The 15,179-nt window shown below is 43.7% G+C and overlaps 1 protein-coding gene across 1 annotated transcript in view; it reads left to right on the top strand.

The window, feature by feature from the left end:
- Positions 1 to 11,373: 11,373 nt before the first annotated feature.
- TAC3 (tachykinin precursor 3) overlaps positions 11,374 to 15,179 on the top strand; it is a 183,094-nt gene continuing 179,288 nt past the window's right edge. The window contains exon 1 of the mRNA XM_075334464.1: positions 11,374 to 11,477. The gene's annotated coding sequence lies outside the window, so the exon portion shown is untranslated. The remainder of the gene's footprint in view (positions 11,478 to 15,179) is intronic.

Below are 15,179 nucleotides of genomic sequence, written 5' to 3'. Positions count from 1 at the left end.
AAAGTGTGACGCCCTAGCAAAACCAGGTAGTCACAGTTAGGCCCCCACATTACACCTTTCCCTCATTAGGAAACACACAGCCAACCATTAAACCCTAGTCACCCCCTTAAGGATAGTTAGACACACCAGTGGGCGTGGCCAGGTGGTTGGTGCACGCCCACCCAGGGGTTTAGACTGCCCGGGGCGGGAAAGTAAGGCAGATCAATTTTGGAGGTCAAGTGTAGAGGAAGTCAGGCCTGTGTGTCAGGCCTGAAGTAAACTGACAGGTACCAGGGTAGGTGCCCTGGTGCCACTGGCTAGGAGGCAGATGGTGGTCTCCGTCAACAGGAGATGGGAAGACGGCTCGGTGGAACCGAGATGGACCGGAGCAGGGTTGGAGCCCACCGGTACCGACACGGAGAACTGACCCGGAAACCGTAGCACAAAGGGGGGGTACTCGGACCCTGAAGCCAGGAACCAGAACCTACTGGAACTGGTTAATTAACCAATTGAGGCCAGTACTAGAGGTCCTGTCCCACCCAAAGTCCCTCATAGAAGACAACAGCCCACCGATTAGGGATAAGAGGTCACCGCCAAGGCCCATAGATCCCACGGGCCAGCGTCTGCGGGCACAGCTCCTTAGGCCACATCAAGCTGGGAGCAGACTCCTACGTTTCATACAAGGAAGTCTTTTCTACTTAAAAATGGTGCAGGAAAAGGATAGAGACCACCAGCCAGGTAGAGGATCCCGACCGCAACCGACCACGGCACCGGCCACCACCACCTTGGTTTACCAGAGACTTGTGTGTTTTCCTAACTGTGAGTACACCCGCACCCCCTGCGGTCGTCATTCCCCCTGCACCAGAGCCAACGGGTCCTGGGGCCACCATCCCTTCCCACGGAGGGGTTAACATCTTGCTGCACAACATCTCCCCCGGGTGCCCCGTAACAGCAGCGGTGGTGTCCCACCTCACCACACACCGTGGGTGGCGTCCCGAACTGAGTATGGCCCAGTCCGTACATCTACGTCCCCCATTTTATTTGGCGTGTGCGCAAGACCCCCGGGTCCAGAGACCCTCGAGCCACCACCCCTGAAGGTCCGGATCCGAGCAGCGGCTGGCATGGGGACGGCACAAAAACATAATTCACACAAGGCAAAAAAGATTGAGAACTTTTATCTGTTCACATCTAAGCAATCCGTGATACTCTGTTGTCCCAAGACATTCGGAGCAGCTGAACATGTAAGCTGTTGTTGAATCTTAATATCCATTACCTCCAAGAAAAGCATTTGTAATTGTGGGTATGTTGTTAACTGGATCAATGCTGATGCCCCAGAACACACTAAGATCTGGCTACATGGTTATGAATGTAAACACTCTCAAACACAGGTAATGGAAAAAGAGAAGACCTACTACAGGAAGATGCCACACCCGCACCCAATTAATCCCTGTACAGACTAGAAGGACACTAGCTGCACAACTCAAAGCAACACTTCGGACTTGACTCCCTCAAAGAATGTTGGGGGGTTGCTCATACTTCTTGAAGGACCAGAGGGGAGGCCGCAACACACTGTCAACAAGGGAAAAGGAAGGTGTGGCATGCAGGAAGATGCAAAAACCTAGAGTGGGAAAATTGAAACATGTTCATGTAGAGAAAGAAAGCTGCAGAGTGTTAACAATTAAAACCTACAAAAACCTAAAAGAGGTGAAAGTAATAGGTGCAGGAATGAAAACTAACCAACTTACTGCAGGAATTAAACTGGTGTTTATTCAAAAAGTTAAACCTCTTAGCTGAAGGGCTGGAACACTAACCAAGCCCATCTAGAGCTATAGCCAGCAAGGAAGTGCAGTGAAAGGTGGACATAAAAAACCCAACCCAGAATGTGATATGGCAGACCAAAATAGAAAAAATGAGTAACACCTCGAGAGGAGTGAACCAAGAAGAGAGAACAAAGACAATTGGAGCCATCAGAATTTGGCAGAGAAGAAAAGGCAATTGCAAAGCAGACAGCGGAACCGACCATGCAGCAACAGGTCATTGGATCAAATCAGCAAACCAAGCCATGAAACTAGCACAGATAAAGCGACCAAGAGGGGCAGGAAAGAAAGCCAGACACTGGCTTTTTATGATGGATTTGGTGACTACTTAATTTTACTTACCAGAAAATACTTTTAGAATCTAAGACTATAATCCTGTCACATTTATATTTGGTGACAAAACATTTCTTATCAAATTATTTTATTTTTACAATGGTCTTTCACATACAAATTGAGCCTTTTTTGGAGTGCAAAAGCCTGAATACACCATGTCAAGTCAAAGCAAATTTACTGCGATTTTGTTCCCTAGACTAAGGTGTTGTTACTAGATTAGACCTCATTTGAAAGCTCTTGGCAAGCAGCTGTGAAATAATCTAAAATCTGGTATAATGTCACTGTAGGTCAGGTACAATGAATCAAATAACAAAAGTGACACAAAAAGATTTGCATAGATGTAGTAAAAAAGCAAGTTTGTAAAATGTACTTAACATTTTCAGTGAAAAAAATGGGGCATCGGGTGTAAATGAGCTGCAGATGTGGGGTGATTAGTAATCCCTGCATAAAGAATTTAGTAAAGGGTTAGTATTGGAAAGAAGTATAGAGTATTTAGTATAAATAAGGTTGATGAGTAAGAATAAACAGAGGTAATTAAGAGAATGATTGCTTATCTGACATATCAAATTAAAAAAAAGTCACCTTTTTGAGATTTTTAGTTATTAATATGGGCATGCAGGTGACATAAAGGTGAAATCAGCCATACCTGTATGCCTCCTGGATGAGGGGTTGTTTGGCAAAAATCCTCTTATATCTTCTATCTTACCGGCTATGGGGCGTGTGCTACCCGATAGATAGCCTGCCTCCCATCTACATTAGATATAATAGCAGAGACTAAAACTTAACTTTTAACCTATCAATAAAAACATAACATAAAGTGCTGTGCAATATACAAAATATGCCAAATGGCAAGAAAATAGATAGATCTCATCCAATCTTTCTCCATGGGTAAGGTTGTACACCAATCCAGATATGAGGAATCACAGGCTGGAAAAAACAGGGTCAGCAGTCGGGTTTTCATGTGTCAGCCCCTGTCGTGCCCCGTGAATGAACTTCCGCCCTGACAAGGGCAGCACCTTAGTAAGTTGTCTGGCCCGCAACCTCGACGCATTTCCCTCTCAATAAAGAGTTCCTCAGGGGAGACAAAAACGTTATCAACCTGCAGTAGCAGGGACTGGTATGTGCCGACGGGCTGCACGGATCCGGATCCGCAGTGGCTCGAGGGGTCTCCGGACCCGAGGTGGGGTCGCGCGGCAGCTCAAAATGAAAAAGGGGGAGAAAGGTATTTACAAAAGGGGGTGATGGGTGGATTAGATAGTGTTCGTGACGCCACCCACGGGTTGTCGTAAAGCGGGATACCACCGCTGCTGCGTTTGGGAGAGAGAGAGAGCACCCGGGAGCGATGGGATGGCAGCTGATGATGTTAACCCCTCTGGGCAGGGGAAGGTGTCTCGGGGCTTGGTGATGCTAGGCTGGGGACCCGTTGGAAGCAAAGGGGCACAACGTACTCACACAATCCGAAGATGCTGACACTGACACCGGGTAAACCAAAGTCTTGAACGCCCTGTAGCTTTAGTTCGAACATGCTGGGTCTGTGCCCTTTTGGTGTTGCTAGTTGGTCTGAAGCCTTGTCCCTTGGCACTGTGTTTACTCTTGGTGGATCCCTTTTGCCTAAAACTACTCGGGTCCCACTCACCTGCGTGGATAGCAGGGTGAGCTTGCTCTCAGGGTTCACGCTTGGGATTTTCTGAACGGTTTTGGGAAGTCCTATCCGTCTCGTTGCGCTAGTACCCCGATTTTGGAGTGGGTGGAGAGCGATTCATTAAGATTCCGTCCTCGTCGGGTGAATTACTGGGCTGTATAAAGCTACTTCCCAGCCTAGGGTCCGCGTACCCCGTCGTGCCCTGGCCCCTGCCCGGTTGTAGCACAAGGCCGCCGAACTGCCCTCCGTATAAAACGGAGATGAAAGAGGACGGGTTTACCAGCCGCGCTACGAACCACACCGTTGAAGATTTCTTGAGATATTTTTATTGAAACATTCCAACGCGTTTCAAAGGCATGACCGCCTTCTTCCTCAGGGAATAGAAATATACCAATACAGGAAAAAAAGAGGGTTTAAATAGAAGTTTCACAGAGAGGCTATATCGCTGAAAATGACCTCATTTGCCCCATGACTCATAGACACGAGGAGTGAGTCTACGTCATGATCAAAAAGGGGGGAGGAGGAGAAGGAAGGATGAAAGAAAAAAAGAAAAAAAAAGAGAAGAGAAAAAAGGAAAAAAGGAAAAAAAGGGAAAAAAATCCCCTTGATATAATGCATACAAGTTTTGCAGGCTGTGAAGGGTTGGATGAAAAGGAAACATGTCAAAATATGGTGATGCAATGGAACAATTGTATGGTGAATGGGAAAGATGAAAATATGGTGGAAACTGTGAAGGGAAAGATGTGTGAAAATTAAAATGCTGAAGACTAAAAATTGTGTATTCATTTTTGTGTGCTTTAAAATTGCATTTCTTTGAAAATAAAAAGAGGGGTTTTTTTGTTTCTTTGGGGAAGAAGACAAAGTAGAGGGCTTGAACCTACAGAGGAGGCATCGGGATAAACAGAGAAAGGCTGCCCACATTCACCATTACTCTGCCCTGGGAGTGTACTAGACAGCAAAGGCTTCAGATGGAATATCCTCAGAGAAAAAATACCTGGTTTCATAGTGATATAAATGCGTATGTGAAAGTTCTAAAGTTTTATTCCCATTAGATTTGGGGATGATGTGGGGAAACTAGTTGATTAACTACAAGGGTGATACGCTCGCAGTGTAAGCAAAAAACAACGGGGAGCGCTTGCGCGGGAGGGTGGATTCTTTGTAGTGAAAGGTGAAATGGGTTCAGACCGTGGGAAAAATTATGAAGCGCATGCGTGGTGCGAGGGAAGTCAGCGATTTCTCATGATAGAAGGTGGTGTGAGCTCAAAAGAGGTTGTAAAACATGAAAAAAGCATATTGAAGTGGAGCAAATATGCATTTTTCATGTTTTACAACCTCTTTTGAGCTCACACCACCTTCTATCATGAGAAATCGCTGACTTCCCTCGCACCACGCATGCGCTTCATAATTTTTCCCACGGTCTGAACCCATTTCACCTTTCACTACAAAGAATCCACCCTCCCGCGCAAGCGCTCCCCGTTGTTTTTTGCTTACACTGCGAGCGTATCACCCTTGTAGTTAATCAACTAGTTTCCCCACATCATCCCCAAATCTAATGGGAATAAAACTTTAGAACTTTCACATACGCATTTATATCACTATGAAACCAGGTATTTTTTCTCTGAGGATATTCCATCTGAAGCCTTTGCTGTCTAGTACACTCCCAGGGCAGAGTAATGGTGAATGTGGGCAGCCTTTCTCTGTTTATCCCGATGCCTCCTCTGTAGGTTCAAGCCCTCTACTTTGTCTTCTTCCCCAAAGAAACAAAAAAACCCCTCTTTTTATTTTCAAAGAAATGCAATTTTAAAGCACACAAAAATGAATACACAATTTTTAGTCTTCAGCATTTTAATTTTCACACATCTTTCCCTTCACAGTTTCCACCATATTTTCATCTTTCCCATTCACCATACAATTGTTCCATTGCATCACCATATTTTGACATGTTTCCTTTTCATCCAACCCTTCACAGCCTGCAAAACTTGTATGCATTATATCAAGGGGATTTTTTTCCCTTTTTTTCCTTTTTTCCTTTTTTCTCTTCTCTTTTTTTTTCTTTTTTTCTTTCATCCTTCCTTCTCCTCCTCCCCCCTTTTTGATCATGACGTAGACTCACTCCTCGTGTCTATGAGTCATGGGGCAAATGAGGTCATTTTCAGCGATATAGCCTCTCTGTGAAACTTCTATTTAAACCCTCTTTTTTTCCTGTATTGGTATATTTCTATTCCCTGAGGAAGAAGGCGGTCATGCCTTTGAAACGCGTTGGAATGTTTCAATAAAAATATCTCAAGAAATCTTCAACGGTGTGGTTCGTAGCGCGGCTGGTAAACCCGTCCTCTTTCATCTCCGTTTTATATAGCAACCAACTCTGACGGGGGCCGCTGCTGAACCAGCTCAGCACTCCCATACGCTGTTAAAGGGGTTGTGACTATCACAACCGGACCAGGTGAGTGCGTTTTTCTGCTTTCTCCTATACCCAAATATCGGGTAAGACCCTATTGCGCCCTTGTCTTTCCCACCACAGATTTTGTGAACTGCCCTCCGTGGCAGTACCATGCCCCTTGCCAGTACCCCCTTCGACCGGGTTCCAGCTCCTTCCAGGCCAGGCCAACGTCCGGCACCTGGGACGGGTACAGGAGCCCAGCTCCACAGCGTGACCTCTTCCTGTCACTGCTCACTGACACTCTCTTCTCCACTTGCGTTTTTTTTGTGCGATTGTAATCGCCCGTAAAAACGGTTTGTAATCTGAAAAATTCCCCGTTTTTTTACGACTCCACACGTGCTCTCGGTGAAATCGCAGCATGATGCGATTTCCACCGAGTCTCAGCTCTCTCACCCCCATGCAATCCTATGGGAGCGAGAAAAAAGTCAGAATCCGGGTGGCATGCGCATGTCATACAGATGGCATACACATGTCACACGGATCCTTGACACTTGCATACCGCGTCAGACTGGCTACCAGAGGAATCTCCAGTAATACCAGGCCTGGCCGCGGTTACATGCACTGAACTCCGGAGCTGTCACCTGAGCTCCAGAGTGCAGCCTGAACAGCGAGCGCCGAGTGATTGATTCCCCCGGCGATTGCTGTTCAGTTCAGCACAGCTGCAAACAGATCGGGCTGATCTCTGGAGCTCAGGTGACAGCTCCGCGGTTCAGGGCAGGTAACCGCGGCCAGGCCTGGTATTACTGGAGATTCCTCCGGTAGCCAGTCTGGCGCTGCTTGCATAAACACTCACATAGCACCCGCATGATGCTCGCATGTCATACGGATGCTATGTGAGGAAAAAAAACACATTGTACGCAGACTACACGCAGGACATACACAAGACACTCGACTCACATTTTGCGCTGTGATTTATAAAACGCAAGTGGAGAAGAGCCCTACTACTGACACTTCTGGCCCTCCTTCTACCATCCCTCCATCTGGGCGGCCCTATTCCCCTCAGGCTGCCCAATGGGTGTTTGGTGGGTGTGGTGCAGAGTGTTCCTCAGGATTTGTGTATACCTGTTCTTAGCAACACCAAAGGGACAGGACCCGTAACCAAGGAGGAGCGGGTACCATGCAGAAGGGCAGATTGCACGGCACCCTTGTGACGACCTGATAGGCCAGGGCGTCACAGGTACAGGCTTCAGGGGTAAAAAAACCTATGTGTGCAAAGATAGACGGTGGTACCATCTACATTACACTGGATTCCTCCTCCTCTTGTCTTCCCTGGGGTCCCTGTGACGTCAAGAGTGAGGTTGGAATGCGCATTAAGCCTACTGTCCCTCCCTGCACTGTTCCACCCTTTTGAGGGTACAGGCTTCAATGTTGTTGTGCGCAGGTACCGGGAAGTCACTGCTGCTTCACAGTGCAGGGGAGAGACGGCAGGCAGAATGCGCAGGTGCGAGATTTCCGGCCTTGCACCTGATTGAGTTTACCTATGGCCAGAGCCGGATGTCCACATAGTACCCCACCTATGACCACAGGTGAGGCCACTGGGATCAATGAGTTCACCCGAGTTGAGTTTATCTGCATTCACAGGAGAGGTACCGTGGGAACCTCCAGCTGTGACCGCATGTAAACTTAGTGACATCACCGCTTACAGCTGAGGGTCAGTAAGTGTCTGGCTAAAGCCGCTGCTGGCGGTCTTGTTTTCTAATGTGCCCACATACTGCGACTTCAGTATGTAGCGGAGTCGGGATCATCATGGTACAATGTATGGCTAATGTCATACCTGCAGGGGTATTTGGGGGGGTTAATAAATTTGAGAAAGAAGATTTTTTTTTGCATTTTATTTAAAATAATGAATTTATTTAATTTTCTTTTCACTCACAGGATTAGTAATAGGGGTCTATAGACCCCCACCCATCAATAATCTGGAGTTTAGTGGCAGTTGTGAGCTGTCATTAACCCCTTATATTATCTCAATTACCACCGCACCAGGGTAATCTGGGTGAGCTGGGAAAAGCGTCAGAATTGACGCATCTAATAGATGTGACAACTCTGGGCAGCTGCGGGCTGATATTTTTAGCCATTGGTCATTGGGCCTCCCTTGCCTAAGAATACCAGCCCCCAGCTGTCAGCTTAATCATGGCTGGGTATCAAAATTGGGGGGACCCCATGACGTTTTTTAAAATAATTTATTTAAATAATTTTTAAAAAAGCCACATAGGCTTTCTTTTGTTTTGATACACAGCCAAGATAATGACACAGCTGGGAGCTTCAGCCTGTAGCTATCTTCTTTATTTGGGGGGACCCTATGCCATTTTTAAAATTTATTTATTTTTACACCACCCTAGGGATGCAGAGAGCATGTATGATTCCAACCAATCATAGTCGCTGTCAAACAGGACGAGAGAGGGAAGCTCTCTCTGTGAGCAGTGAGGACGCGGTGTTGGCGCTTTCTTCCCTCACAGAAAACTGCCTCCGGACTATAAGACACACACGTTTTTAACAACAGTTTTTCTTGTTAAAAAATGTGTCTTACGGTCTGAAAAATATGGTAAGTACCCTGGAACCCCTATTTGCTTCTGCTCACCGTGCCACCGTGCCACATACACCAGTAAAGGCAGTAATGCCTTAATGCAGTCTTGTGCAAGTGGCAAGCGGCACAGATGGTGCCTTATGACGAGTGAGCTTTGCCATTTGTCCAGGGCTCCGGCACTTGCTCGGAGCCCTGGACAATGGCACTGAGTAGAGGTATACAATTACTGCACTAGCAATGAAACCCTGCCTATATGCATGCTCTAATCTAAACACTTCCTCTTAAATCAACTCAATGTAATCTGAAAACAGCAATCTGCAAGGGTTAAAACAGAGAATACAGCCCCGTGTGTCTTATCTCACAGTCTTTTTTTGTTCACCTGCAATGTTAAGGCCACGTCTCACTAAGTGACATCGCTAGCAACATCGCTGCTGAGTTACGGTTTTTGTGACGCAACAGCGATCTTGCTAGCGATGTCGCTGTGTGTGACATCCAGCAACAACCTGGCCCCTGCTGTGAGGTTGCCGATCGTTGCTGAATGTCCTGGACCATTTTTTGGTTGTTGCTCTCCCGCTGTGAAGCACACATCGCTGTGTTTGACAGCGAGAGAGCAATGATCTGAATGTGCAGGGAGCAGGGAACCGGCTTCTGCGGATGCTGGTAACCAAGGTACACATCGGGTAACCAAGCAAAGAGCTTTGCTTGGTTACTCGATATTTACCTTGGTTACCAGCGTCCGCAGCTTCTAGAAGCCAGCTCCCTGCGCAAGTAGCCAAGGTACACATCGGGTAACTATAAACAAAGCGCTTTGCTTAGTAAACTGATGTGTACCATGGTTACGAAGCACAGAGTCGTTACACGGGTCGCTGGTGGCTGATCTCTGATCGCTGTGGAGATCTGCCTGTTTGACGGCTCACCAGTGACCATGTAGCGACGCTCCAGCGATCCCTGCCAGGTCAGATTGCTGGTGGGATCGCTGGAGCATCGCTTAGTGTGACGGTACCTTTAGTTTGAGTTTCTTATCTTTATCATTAGGGTCTCAGCAGCATGTGAGCTCTAGTCGGACTCTGCAACCTTCTGTGATTAGCAGCTTCTTTCTATGGACATGTACACTGAAAGCCTGGTGTGGGTGGGGGCAGCTCTCAGAGCTCTGCTACATGCAAAATCTCAATCTTTCAGAATGGGTGCAGCCACTAATCTAAAGGCTGCTTTACACGTATCAATTTATCGTGCGTTTGCATGTGCGATCGCACCCGCCCCCATCGTTTGTGCGATACGGGCAATGTGTTGCCCGTGTCGCACAAACTCGGTAACCCCCGTCACACGTACTTACCTCCCGAACGACCTCGCTGTGGGCGGCGAACATGGCTACGGCATTACCGTGTATGGCAGGCAATCCCCACATTTTCATTGGCTAACAGCCACAAAACATGAGGGACAGAGACTCAAGCATGCCGCTCGATCGAGTAACGAGCAGTGGCGAGCACATTCGCTCATAACTATCAGCATACCCATTGCAACAGGAGGGTGTACGATTACCCATAACAACCAACAAAGGACATAGCAGATCTGGACAATCCTGCACTTAACAGTGGGATTCACGTGTAATCAATCATCTGCTTTCTAAAATGATGGCAGATCAATTTTTTAACCCTTACAGATGCATGGTCATTTGAATTATTTTATTGGAAAACCAGAGTAAGGTATTGCCAGGTCTCTTAGGCTGGTGTCAAATTTCCGGTATTTTGCCGGAAGCCGGATTCAGCACAAATGCAGTACAGTTACATTAATTTACAATGGAAGTGCGACACCATGCGGACACATGCGGTTGTTTATGAAGCATGTGTTCACATGGTATTGCGCTTGCATTGTAAATGAATGTAACTGTACTGCATTTGTGCCGTATCCGGCTTCTGGCAAAATACTGGAGATGTGAAACCAGCCTTACCTGCCTTGAAAATGGTCAGGTTTATTGAATTCCAGCATGCCTGATCTTTTTTTTTTTCGTCTGATGTCGGCCATGAGGGAATTTTGCTTGACCTCTATACCGATTATATCTTTGGCCAACCGCATTGAAATCAGTCGGTATGGCTGACTTTCTTCTAATGTGAATAAGCTCCTTAACCGACGATGTATCAGTCACACTAAAGAAGGTCCTAGTATACCTTAATATTTTATCTTGTAGATAATATATACACATGTAGCACAGCTGAATTTGCAATATGCACTGGAGCTGGAATCCTTGTCTGACATAACACAAAATGGTATGTGAGTTTTACAGAAACCTGAATGATCTTTCCTCAGTTATCACAATGTCACACAATACTGCTCTCTAGTGTTAAACGACACATTCAGCTCCGCTATATCATTCTGTACACGTGAGGTATTTGATATTTGAAAACATTCAGAAAAAAATTATATCATTATTTAATGACAATTACTTTGTAAGATCATGCAGAAAAAAACCCCAAAGATATTGAAACATAATGGACAAAGAAGAGTGACAAATTATATACAATAGGAAAAAGGAAAAGGGGAGAAAGAGAGAAAAGGGGAAAGACAGAGGCTGGAAAATAAAGAGGATGAGTTATACTGAATAGAGGGAGAGAAGGGATGAGTGACAGGAACATCGCATCACTGAGGAGGACCTGGGTCTCTATTTAAAGGCAGAGGATCCAGTGCAGACTCCTCAAGGAAGATCACAGCTCTTCAGCAGAGGATCAGTGTGACTCCAACCTCCAGGTACAGCATCCTCTACCTTACAGGAGTCCAGAGGCACTGCTATGTGTTATCTGCCTTGTCCTGTAGCACTTGTCCTTGGATATTGTATATACTGTATCTTTAGATTCTGTCTATAAAAGTTTATTTTATCTAAAAGACACTGTATAAATAGGAAAGTGGGTAATTCTTTTAGGATGTATAGTTATCTATTGATTGCAGAATAGTTTTAGCAGATTTTTGTATTGATTAATTTCAAGGAAGGATGTTTGATAATTTCCCAAACTGTAAACTGCTCCTATGCATCATCCAACTATGTGATTCAGAGAGCACAGGAATAAAGTACAGCACAGGCATCTTCAGATGCGGTAATATCTATCTATCGTCTATCTAGATACAGTAGATCGATAGATAGATAAATAGATAGATAACTAGATAGATAGATAGACATTGCAGTAGTACAGATTATAAGTAATGCTACATTCCTGCAATCTTAGCAAAGTTTTCGACCCTACATGACTCCTTTAAAATCATCTCTGTCTTAAATAATCAGTGAGTATATATTTATAAAACTTTATTCTGTTAATGTCTTCAACTCTAGAGACAGTAGAAATATGAGATATATACAATACAGGCAAATATTCAGAGATGACGAACACAACACTTAACTATCTATTAAAGGGTCAACTTGTAATATAGATTGAGCTTGTAAGGAAAAGCCTTTTGTGCAGATATCAGATTTTTAATGGAGTCTTAGGAGGTGGCATCAATGTTAATCTACACCTTTAACTCTTTCATATCCACAGTATTCTGGTAGGGAGGATAGGAAGGGAATATTATTTACAAAGTTAGACTTCTATCACAAGATGGTATTTTCGGTCCAAGTTGTATATGTGGTAAAAACTGACCTTACAGACAGTACTGGGACCAATGCTACTTTATTGGCGCTGTTCTGATGACCGTTTTTGTACACGGATTGAATGTCCACATGAAAACATTGCAGCATGCATTAGACTTTTATGTGTTTTAGAGGGCACTCGCCTATTTATGTTTATTGGGGCGTAAAATAAAAATCAGATCCTATATGGATCAACAGAATTGCATCCGAATTCTACAGATACGTTGCCGCCCGTTACTAACATAGGAAACTGTTTTTGGTCTTGTAAATTTTGTTCACTGCTGATGTATATGGATGACCATACAGATAAAAAAATCATTTGTGTGTTTTCTGGATTTTTTATAAGCTTGTGTGAACTAAGCTTTAATAATAGAATCCTACTAACTAAATGACTAAATAACCAACATCTTGCATTGATGCATAAATAAGCAGAGATGAAGCCATACTGTAAATGTGCACCAACAATGCTGAAGTTGATCAGCAGGATAAGTTTAATTTTCTGAAATGAATCATAAGCAGGTAGGTGACAGTGATATGGAAAGAGTCAGTGACAGATGTGGCTGGAGATGTATCACAGTGCATGTGATACTGATCCGACTACATACAGGCTACAACCTATTCTTTTATATTTTATATAATACGGTAGGTGATAAAGTCAATGTAAACACGACCTATGTTAGACAAGGATCATTCTTCAGAAGGTCTCACAATTTACCCTGATGACACTTTGTACAACACAATCTTAATAACTGCAAAACTGCAGCGCTCTCAAATTAATAATTAGGCACTAAACTTACAGTAATGGCAAAGATAATGAATGCACGCCATATTAAGGAAAGGTTCCTTTTTAGCTTTAATTAAATAGTGATGAGCGCTGTGGGAATTATTACAAGTAGTGTTCATTTTATATCATTATGGACATGAAACTTAGGTGAGGAAGCAGTCCGACAACATGGGAAGGATAGGAAGAGGATTTTACTATCATGACATTGTCATTAAGCATATAATGATTTCATGGTGCCTATTTCTTCTACACTCATGTAGAATGTATTGTTAGAAAACACAAGTGCTGATTTCATATACAGCGAAGAACTATAGCAGCATTTTGTATGCTATTCTATGGCTGCCCTCCCTATCATTAGCATACCGGCAGATTGTATAAGGAAAGAACCCAACCAGCATCTATTAGATTGTATCCCCCCTACGTGAGACTCTCAAATACGCACATAATGGAAAGAGGAGGTGGATGAAGACTATCACTGCTGGTGCGCAGAATTATTCTATTATATATTATATTGTATTATATTATAATACGTCTTGTAAATTAGGGGATTCGGATATTGAAGTGAAGCAAGCTAATACAGTGAATGAATTACACAGAAGGGAATAATAATCCTATTACACACTGATGTTGTTCTTACTTCACTGATGTAGTATATGATTTCCTTAGTGTTCTGACATATAAAAATTCTCTCCTTGTTTCCGAAACGCATTACAAAGTGAGGCTGAGAGAGATAATGTGGCCATACTTTACACATTAGAAAGAGAAAGGTCCATGGTTAAACAAAATGAAATGAATGAAAGATCATTTCCTATGTGCTGCCACATACAAGACATTTTGGCCCATATTCACATTACAGTCATTCAAATTGGCGATACCTGTACACATGTCAGAAACATTTTCAATGAAAAATTATATTTGAATGAAAAGGACAAATACAGCAAACTTTTTCCAGAAGATAATGTTCATCATTTGGGCAAAATGATTATTCTTTTTCTATATTTCATGTGGCGAATGGCTGAAATGACTATATTCATCGATGTTAGGCTGATGTAACGTATATGGCTACATTAACAGCTGCATTTTATCACTTGTTAGTTACATATTGATCGCAGATAACTTATGCATTCATGATAGTTCATATAAAAGACATTGGACAGAAACATGGACATAGAGCACAACTGATATTTATTACCGTTTAACAAAAAAACCCATCTAAGCTGAAATAACATCCGCACCTAGAAATATAAAATCCTCTTTTGGTATCTCCTGTGGTATTTCTTCACACAGTGTCCTTAGTAGTTGACAGCTTTTTGATTTAGCCATATTTTACTGTATTTACCTTGATTGAACAGGTCCTTAGCTTCCAATGGAGACATCTACTTTAGATAAACCTCCAATGTAGTTCTTCAGTGCTTACATAGCAGTCATGAGCTAGAAAAAAGCTCATCATACAAAAACAGGTATAGATGACGGGTTTATTTATTGTCAATATCTTTAATTTTTGTGTCTGCAGTATCCATGGTAATAGATTACAAACAAATCCTGTAACTTTACAGTATACAGCTTTCCATCTGTGCCCTAACAAGTGCTAAACTACTGAACGTATGCTAGGATGAAGTAGACAAAGAGAAAAAACTAACCAATTTTATCCAAATTGTTATCAATTTTTTCTGTAAAATATTCATCAAGTAGGTAAGGTTCATACAAATGTACATTAACATGTTACGAGATTGTTATAGATAGACAGCATGAAAATAAGCAAGTTTGTAATTGACTTGCTTTTACTTTGTGCTTTCATCCTCTTGCTGTGAGAGCTTCTATCCTACAAAATGTACAGCTTTTGCCAATGTGATCGACCACCAGATCCTTGGTAAGTATGCAGTATATACAATCCAGGCTGAGAAGTTAACTCTTGAGATCCCACTCTGCACTGTCCATATAGCAGTTAGCTGCTCCCCTCCTGTCCCTTTCAGCTCCTGACCAAGAACTGCTGTTCTCAGTGAACAAAATCACAATCCTTTGGTCCCTATGTCGCGGGCGGGGA

The sequence above is a fragment of the Anomaloglossus baeobatrachus genome, chromosome 2 (assembly GCF_048569485.1).
Source record: "Anomaloglossus baeobatrachus isolate aAnoBae1 chromosome 2, aAnoBae1.hap1, whole genome shotgun sequence".
In the NCBI taxonomy this organism is placed as follows: domain Eukaryota; kingdom Metazoa; phylum Chordata; class Amphibia; order Anura; family Aromobatidae; genus Anomaloglossus; species Anomaloglossus baeobatrachus.
The sequence above is the reverse complement of the archived record's forward strand: the minus strand, read 5'-3'. Positions and strand labels throughout refer to the sequence as shown.